Here is a 9,134-nt window from a genome sequence, read left to right as displayed (position 1 = left end):
ATTCTTTGGCTACATTGTTTGTCATGTGTTTCAGCGTCAGTTCCAGTAAGTACTAGACCCTAGAAAAGTATTCTTCCATCAGTGCTTAATATTTAAGAGTTACCACACTTCAGATCTAAAGAGGGCGAGTCTAGAGCTGCAAGGGCACTTAGCCATTCAAATCTAACTCCTTCATTTTGTAGGTAGGGAAAGTGAGAATGAGAAAATTAAGTGACCGCAGGTGATCTGTATTTATTGGGGGAAGGGAGCCAACTTTGCCTCCACAAAGTTCTCTTGAATTCTCTTTTCTGTACAGTTCCCAGTTTCTTATCAATGGAGGATGAAGTTCTCTAGGCTCAAAGAACCATGGCGATTTATGATGAAGGTTAAGTTCACTAGAGATCAAAGATCTTGATCATCTACTCAGGAGTAGGGTGTGGCAAGAGGGACATAGATTTTGAAACCAGACTTCTTGTTCCACCACTTACGAGATGTGTGTGATCGAATAAGCTCTTTAGACTCTAGTTCTTTGTGAAGTGGACTAACAGTAGCTTTCTACAGATTATTTGGAAGCTTAAAGTAAGTGAAAGTACCTGTCATAAACAAATAGTGTTAGGTCCAGTCTATGACCATGCCACCCTGAACAAGCCTGATCCTGTCTGATATTGGAAGCTAAGCAAGGTCGGGCCAGGTTAGTACTTGGATGGGAGACCACCTAGGAAGACCAAGTGCTGTAGGTATAAAAAATAAAATAAGAGATTATAAGCTGACAGGTTCCTTGGAGTCTGTGAGATCAACCAAGGGTTGCCTCACCTAAAATAGATAGATAGATAGAGTTAGTCCCCTGATCTGTCCACCTGTAATTCCTTTCCATTGGAAGACTGTGGTTCTGCTGAAGGTCTGTGCTCTGCAGAGGCTCCTTGGAACAGAGTAGATGACAGTGAGGAGTCTGGTCTTTAAGAAAAGACTTCTGAGTATTTTATCAAAATTATTTCCTCGGCGATCCAGGTTCCTTTTATGTCTGGGATAGAGTTTCTGAAGCTTATCCTAGGAGACTAAATATAATTGTTTTAGATTATTATTTATAGCACCTTCCACTTTGCTTCCAGAAACTAACAAAATACTCTTAACTTATAGTCAGTTGCTTCTCACACACAGGAGTTATTCTCTACCTGAAGCTAATTTCTCTGTCCATCAGTGTATCTTGTTATTTAATAAAATTCATTTATAATCTGTTCACTTTTATGTGTCTTGTTGGGACTTAATTTTTTCAAACTTTATGTGTGTTTCCTTTGTTGTCACAAACATTTGTAATGTCCTTGAAGAAACACAAGGCATCTTGCATATGTTATCAGGAAGTCTCTACATAACCCTTAGTATAAGATGTACAGTGTGACTAAGAAATGCCAAGACAGTTCCTAGCAGTATAGTTAGAGTCATATTTGAACTTTGGTTTCTGAGCTAGGTTTCTCTGAGCACATGCATGGTGGAATTTTTCCTAGTAGAAAATGAAAAGATGATCATGGCTCAATGAACAAGTCTGCTTAGTTTCACACTGTGGCCAAAGTGTGAAACCATATGGCACCAACCTGGAAACACCTATTTATTTTTTTATTTCCTCATTGATTCATTTGTTTTCTAGTTTGTTGACTATTCAGTGCTTTCTATATGAAAAACACCATTGTGGGTCTTCTGGAGAACAGACGAGTTAGCTGTAGCTGTCAAATGAGCTCACATGATGTGGACAGTCTGGTGATCTGAACATTTTTGTAGTGTCAAAAACTAACACAACAGCTTATGTTTTCTTCAGAGTACTGTTTCCATATAGGTGAGAGGAATACGTTTACTTGCTAATATATAGTCTTAACCCACTAACTGCATATGTATACAGATATTTTAACAGTGCATCCTTTGTCTTTCCCCTGTTATCATGTATTAGGTCCATGTGCTGAAGTCTGTACTGGTAAAATGGTCACAGGTCATCGGTTTGGTTCTGATACTGGTTGTAGTATCTTTGGCCAAAAATGAAGAGAGAACAGGTAGAAGAAAAGTGAGGGAGAGTATATTTCTTACAATAGGAGTTTCGGCATCTCAATTTTTGATGAAGACAACTTAATCTTTTTATAAAACAACATACACAAGATAATTTAGAAAAATTAAACATAGACAAAAACCAAAATGAAACAAAAATCATTTATCTCCATAGCCCAGATATAAGCAAAACTAATGTTTGATGTATTTCTTATAAAGTTATATATGTACTGTGCACATTTATTCATAGATATGCAACTCTACTTAAAAGGATTATAAAAAGGAATCCAAAGTGGATACTAGAAACAACATGGGGGTGGGAGAAGGTAGAAGAAGGTAAAGGGAATCAAATATATGATGACAGAGACTTAACTTTAGGTGGTAAAGATAATGCAATAGACAGATGATGTATTATAGAATTGTATACTTGAAACTTTTACCATATTAATGCCACCCCAATAAATATAATTCAAATAATGAATACTAAAAAACAATAGTATTGAATAGTATGAAATAAAAAGTTGGTCTTCTGTCCAACACCATCCCCTTTCTTTGTATATGCAATAGTTTTTAGCCATTTCTATTTTTATTCTTCTAATACCTACTTTCATAATTCCAAATAATAATCTCACAACTTCATTAGAAATTTATCAGTGGATCCCCACACTAAACTTAGCTCACATATACTAACTTCCAAATTTTAGTAAAAATAAATTGGCTTCTATTTGCTTAATATTATAGTTTTAAATAATAAACTTGAGTGTATTTTATTCCATAACCTTAAATACATATTTTGACTCTCGATTAGGTAAATGTGGTGCATCTCTAACAATCTTTCCTTTTTTGTTTTTCTCTACAAGTTGTGTTTATTTATCCAGAGTCACAGTTGATGGTTTTGCAGACAACCCCAGGGGGCACCATTAATTCATAGTCATCTATTTCTATAGTTATTGCAATGGAGTGTCTTACAGATGAGGCACTACTTTATAATCCACACAAATATATTCTGCAATGATTATAAACTCTTTAGTGCATATGTTTTGTTCATGTTTATTCTGAAACCTGAAAACCAATAAATATAACTCTGTATTTATTCACTGTAAAACTGTAAAGTGTGATACGATCCTTCTGGAAATGTAGACTTATATGTAACTAAAGCTCTGTTGCTTAAGGAAGAATATCCTAAGCGTGAAGATTGAAGAACTGTCTTACATGCCTTTGCTTTGTTCAAAATTATGTTATATTTCAGTTTGCTTCATATTCCGGCCATAGTTTTTGTTCATGCTCCCTTTGAGTTTTTAATTTCAATTTTTGTGGTTAATGAAAGAAAGCTCATCAGTCACTAAATCTTTTAATGAGATATCTATTACTGTTACTTAAAGATCCCATTCAAGAATGTTTTGATTTTTTTTCTTCTAGTTTAGATCAACTGGGTCTAAATTTCTAGGTCTGCCATTCAGTTTTTTCCAGCATTTTTGATATTTTCAAACTTTTCCCCTCTTTTTGGTTATGTTTACTGTTTTCTAGGTCCCATGTTTTCCTTTATTCTAAAATTCTTACTGTATTTGTTGGAATACATCCTCAAATGTGCATAGGAGATAACTTTGAGTCTTTAAATGTCTGAATTCCTTCCACTCCTAATGCCACAAGAGGGAAACTTATACTCTGAAGTGCGACCACCCATGATGAAAGACAGACTTTTCCTATTTGGTCAGTGCACTTTTAAACAACAATTTTTCCTTTTAAGACTGGGTATGAACACCGTGCTGCCAGCATTCCTTGAAATGTTATGGTTCTGCACCATCATTTTTAATGGCTTCTTAGTAGTCAACTATTTAACTAAATGATAATCAGTAGACACCTAGATTGTATCTAATAGCAAATAGAAACAATATTATGAAGACTATGCTTATTCTTAATTAATAAAGCAAACTCTTAAATGCAGGTTACTGTATACCAATATCCATCTATGTCCTTTACATGTAATAACTTATTAATTCCTACAGTAGCCCTAGGAGGTTGTTACAATTGTCCCCATTTTACAGATGAGGAAGCTGATGCACAGGGAGGTTAAGTGATTTATACGCAGTCAGACATCTTGTAAATGGCAAAGTTGGGATTAGAACTCAGGCAGTTTGGCTCTAGAGTTTGCTATTAACCCCTCTGTTGTTGTTTCCTTAGTGTAAAGCCATGGAAATGAAACTGAGAAGTCATGAAGAGAGCATTCTGTTTTTATTAAAGAAGAAAGCACTCCCACTAATTATTTACTAGGCACAAAAGCAGTGGGATGTTATAAGTGGTGTAATCTGAGGTTTTCAGTTTCATAATGAAAATTTCAAAGACTGGCTGGAGAATGGCTCAGAGGGATTCTCTGGGTAAAAAACCCAGTTCTGAGAATTGAAGGAATTCTACCCATTGTGGAAAATTGCATTCTCAACTAGCAAAAGTTGATTTTATCATCTCTGCCCTGTAGGGAGCTTTCCATTGTCCTGTTTATTTCCTAGAGAGGGAGGGAACAAACAAGGAGAACAGAAAATGAGGTTAGCTATAGCCTTGCAATTACACCGTGCTGACAGTGGCATATGAAACACCTCATTTGAACTCATACTGTACATGCCACTTAAAGAGGATAATCTACAGTTTATATGGTTTTATAAATTTGTTTAGGGAAGTAGAATCCAAGGCAGGGGAAGGGATATTAACGTCCAAAAGCCAAAGGGCTGTCAAAACAGCCTCTTAGTGATCTGGTATTTATACTGAGATTATATGACCATTCAAAGTAAGTTTATTGCCGAGCAGCTGAATTTGCCTTTTTTTTTTAAAAAAAAAAAAAAAAAAAAAAAAGAACGAAGGAGTTCCAAATGGATATTATTTATTTATTAGTTTTTACTGCCAGCCTTCTGTATGCTAAGAGATGAAACTTTCAGAAGCTGATGCTATAAAGAATGTGAGAATTCTGAGAAATGTTTGCCTCATCTCCTTATTTGTTACCAGCTAATTGGTAGCAAGCAGTAAGAGATTACTAAGGCTGAAGGATAAAGGGGTACTCGTTATATTGTAGGAAATAAGATAGCTATTTGAAAGGGTAGTGTGTTTTAAAAATGTGTAAATAAAGATGCAAAAAAAAGTGTATTTCCAAGGATGCAGCCATGAGCTAGAATACCATTACTAGCCCCAGTATTTTCCTTAGTTGCTGAATTTTGTGGGGGTAGAAAAATAGTTTTCCTCTCTACTTTTTAAGTTCTTCTGGCTGGACTAAAAATCAAATTAACATGAGACAGATTAACAGGAGAAAATGACCAAATCTATTATTTATGTTCATATAGGAGTTCCACAAGAATATTGTGACCTCAGGACACACTGGGCAGTTGAGACTTAGATGCTATTCTGGACAAAGGAGGCAGGGGTCTAGGATTTCAAAGAAGAAGTAGGCAATTCAAAAATACAGGCAAAAGAGCAAACATGTGGTAAATAGATTATTGCCGGACCACACAGTAACAACTGGACACAGAGGGGTGTCCAACAAACAGATTTAGCTAGATTTCTGCCTCTCTGCCACTGAGTTCATAGTTGCTAAGGTGACCATGCTAAGTAAGGTTCCCTTTCTGAAACAGGTTTTTCTATCCAAATTTTTTTTTAGGTAGGTAAAGGGAGAGGTTGAAAAGCTCTTCTTGAATTCATTGGATTTTAATTATTTTCAATTCAAAATAATCCGCATGCTAGGGTGGCATATTCTGGAGAGACTCATTCTAGATCCTCATTGTTTCAACTCAGGTGCATTTATATGTATTAAGCAAAGTTTTTGTTTTGAAAGAGAACCTTTCAAGAGATGTATATAGGAATATAGAGAAGAAAGATTTAGGTGTTCCTGGAGAATGGAAAGATGAGGATAAGCTGTATTCTGCAGAGCCAGTCTTATCAAAGTAATGATGAGGGTAGATGGACTATGGGGATTCTCAGTATTTTTTCTCTTTCAGTGAAATGCTATCTCCATTCCCACTTGTACACATAGTATACTGTTCTCTATCAAAATAATTTCTGATAGAATTATGTTTCTTTAAGTGGTGAAATAAACTTCAGTGTATTCTTTCCTTGGGATATTTTAAACACGGAAACAAAGTATTAATCATAAGATAGTTGAAAGCAAGAACATTTTGGGGTAAGAGTTGGGAGACTTGGCCTACCAGATGTCAAGATTTATCTCCTGCAACCATGTGGTATTGGTGTAGGTACAGAAACAGATCCATGTGATTGAATAAATCAATGAACAGATCTGCACACATGGAAACTTGATATATAACAAATGATTTTCCAAAGGCATGTATATACCAGGCAAAAGAATCAGTAGGTCATTTTGATTTGGAAAGCAGAATTTAGAATAAAATAGACCGTCTTTATGACTTTAGGGTAGGGAAGGATTTTTTAAAGCACAAAAATATAATTCAGAGGGGAAAATATTGGATAACTTTAGATATATTAAAATGAAAAACGGATTTTTATTGAAAAATACAATAAAGAAAACCTAAAGATAGGCCACAGAGATATAGTTCATGTAACTGATAAAAGAATGGCAACCAGAGTACGCAAAGAACTCTTACAAATCACTAAGACTAACTCAGTAGAAAAGTGGGCAAAAGATATGAACAGGTGGTTCTCAGAATCAGAAAACAGAATGACCAGTAACCTTTGACCTAGAAGGTCTTGACATTCTCCTTAGCTTGACTAAATTTCAGATAGGTCAGACCTCCCTTTTCTTAGAACACTTACTTAAGAAAATTTCAAATGATAAATTCTTCCTCTGTGCTTTTGAGATGTAAATCTCTTGAAAAGATTCTTGCCAGTTTTATAAACTTTTTCTTAAGGACCTGGAAGCCATCCCTTTGAAATGTAACCATCAAGGGAGTACACCTGCTTCTGTCTCCCAGGCTTTGTGGGAAGGTAGCCTAGTCACAGAGAAAAAAAATTGCTAACTCAGAAATGACAATGGGCTCAGCACATCCCATTAATTGACTTCCGTCCTAACATCCTCCAGTACTCTTCCACTAGCTCACCCCAGCAGTTCGAAATCCTCCTAATCTTGGTTTCAGCAGATTTGAATTCAGACTACATTTTGAACTCAAAATGCATCTCTCTACTGTTGCATAGCCGTGAGGAAAGTCTTCTTACCTGGTTGTTCATGAAACTTTTGCTTTGATACCTGTCATCAGGAAAATAAAAAATTAAAACTACATATAAATGCCATTTTACAGCCACCAGAATGGCAAATATTAGTGAGAATAGAGAACAGTCCTGGCGCAAATATAAATTGGCATAATCCTCTTGGGGTACAATTTGGCAATTGCAGGAAAAGTTAAGGCTATGTCTGTCCTCTGCAATTGACCCAGAAATACCATTTCTAGATTATACCATAGAGAAGCTCTCCCTCAAGTGCACAGAAAGATATGAGAATAGCCCTTAGCAGCTACGTCATAATTAAAAAACACTGGAAGCAACCTAATTGTTATCAGTGGGAGATGGATAAAAATTAGGGTACAAACAAGAACAGAATGCAGTACTGCACAAAACTCATGAATATAAAATTGACCAAAGAAATGTTGCAGAATAAACACAGTATCACATCTTGAATGTAGAATTTAAAAACATCAAACAACATTGCCTTGTGATCCAAATGTATCACCATGAATTTTATTTATTTATTTGTTTATTTTTTGATGACATAATCTTCAAGTTCTGAGCGGTTACCTCAAAAGACAGGGGTGTGGAGAAAGAGGGTGTTAGATCGTGGAGTAACACACAGGATTTCACATAGGTCGACGTTGGTTTATTTTTTGAGTCTAGTGGTAGAATCAACAGATAAAATATTTTTACATTTAATGTCTAAAATTTTCATAATAAATTACAAAAGGTAATTTTGGAAAAAGAGTTGGACGCTTTTACTTCATTATGTCAATTTCTAGGTGTCACTTCAAGTTTTTCCTGTGTCCTTGAGGTAGAATGCTCTTTGATTTGTAAATGGGATTCAACCAAGTTTGGGCTGGTGATGGGATGTAACTCAGATCCAGCCTCTGCCTCTGGGACATGGTGTGATCTTTCAGTCATCACAATACTTATGGGACATTCAAGCTTCCTTCAGGAAGAGACGGAAATGCCAATACCTGACATGCAAGTCTTGGAAATAATATTTGTTTCTGTGAGCCCATTAGGCTTCTTCTACATCATAGACAGGATGTTCAGAGACAATCATACCAAAGGTCACTATGATCTAGATAAGAAGGTAGACAGGGACCTGGAGTTGAAGATGGGGTCCTTCAAAGAGTTCTTACTGCCTTTATTCTTCCTCATGCAGCTCAGTTTTCCTGATGAGGAACCACTTTCCCTACAAGTTGGAAAGTTTGGTGGACTTTGGCTGCATTTCTATCGAAGTCTTTGGCTAAGAGTAAGGGGCCTGGAGGATGCCTTTGTTAAAGCCCTTGAGTGGAAGTTAAGGAACCTGTCAGGGAAATGCCACTGTGGTTTGTTTTCTACTCCCTGCTACAAAATGCAGGCAAACCATACAGAAAGATTTGGGATGAAGAGTGAGGCATGGTGTTATTACCTGGTTGGGAAACCTATAAGAAAATGCTTTCTGATACGTAAGAAGACCATAGTCTAAGAATTTGAGTCTATGACCATGCTACTCTGAACAAGCCCGATCCTGTATGCTCTCAGAAGCTAAGCAGGGTTGGGCCTGGTTAGTACTTGGATGGGAGACCACCTAGGAAGACCAGGTGCTATAGGTATATAAAAAAAAGGGATTTTAGTTGATAAGGTCCTTGCAATCTGTGAGGTCAACCAAGGGTTGTCTCACCTAAAAAAGAAAAAAAAAATTTCATTTAATATAAGAATTTCATCCATATAAATATAAATTCCCAAAGAAAAATAAGCACTGTCTTCTGAGTGCTCTGTAGTTGGTTTTACCTTTCATTTTCTTCTAAGTTTGTATTACAGAATAGCTTTGGATAATCAAGAGAAATTAAAGAATGGCTTTCCTAAGTCCTCTCTAGCCCACTCACAACCTTCAACTGAATTGCAAAGCAAAACTGTAAGCACTAAATGAGAGAAAAACAGCCTATTAGCAAGTTTTG

General features: G+C 36.1%; 2 pseudogenes; both read left to right on the top strand.

Annotated features, from left to right (window-relative positions):
* The first annotated feature begins 600 nt into the window (after nt 1-600).
* On the top strand, nt 601-719 carry LOC118600665 (annotated as a pseudogene).
* A 7,951-nt stretch (nt 720-8,670) lies between these two features.
* LOC118600457 lies at nt 8,671-8,789 on the top strand (annotated as a pseudogene).
* Nucleotides 8,790-9,134: the final 345 nt, after the last annotated feature.

Source organism: Rousettus aegyptiacus, unplaced genomic scaffold (genome assembly GCF_014176215.1).
Source record: "Rousettus aegyptiacus isolate mRouAeg1 unplaced genomic scaffold, mRouAeg1.p scaffold_m13_p_3, whole genome shotgun sequence".
Taxonomy (NCBI): domain Eukaryota; kingdom Metazoa; phylum Chordata; class Mammalia; order Chiroptera; family Pteropodidae; genus Rousettus; species Rousettus aegyptiacus.
The sequence above is the reverse complement of the archived record's forward strand: the minus strand, read 5'-3'. Positions and strand labels throughout refer to the sequence as shown.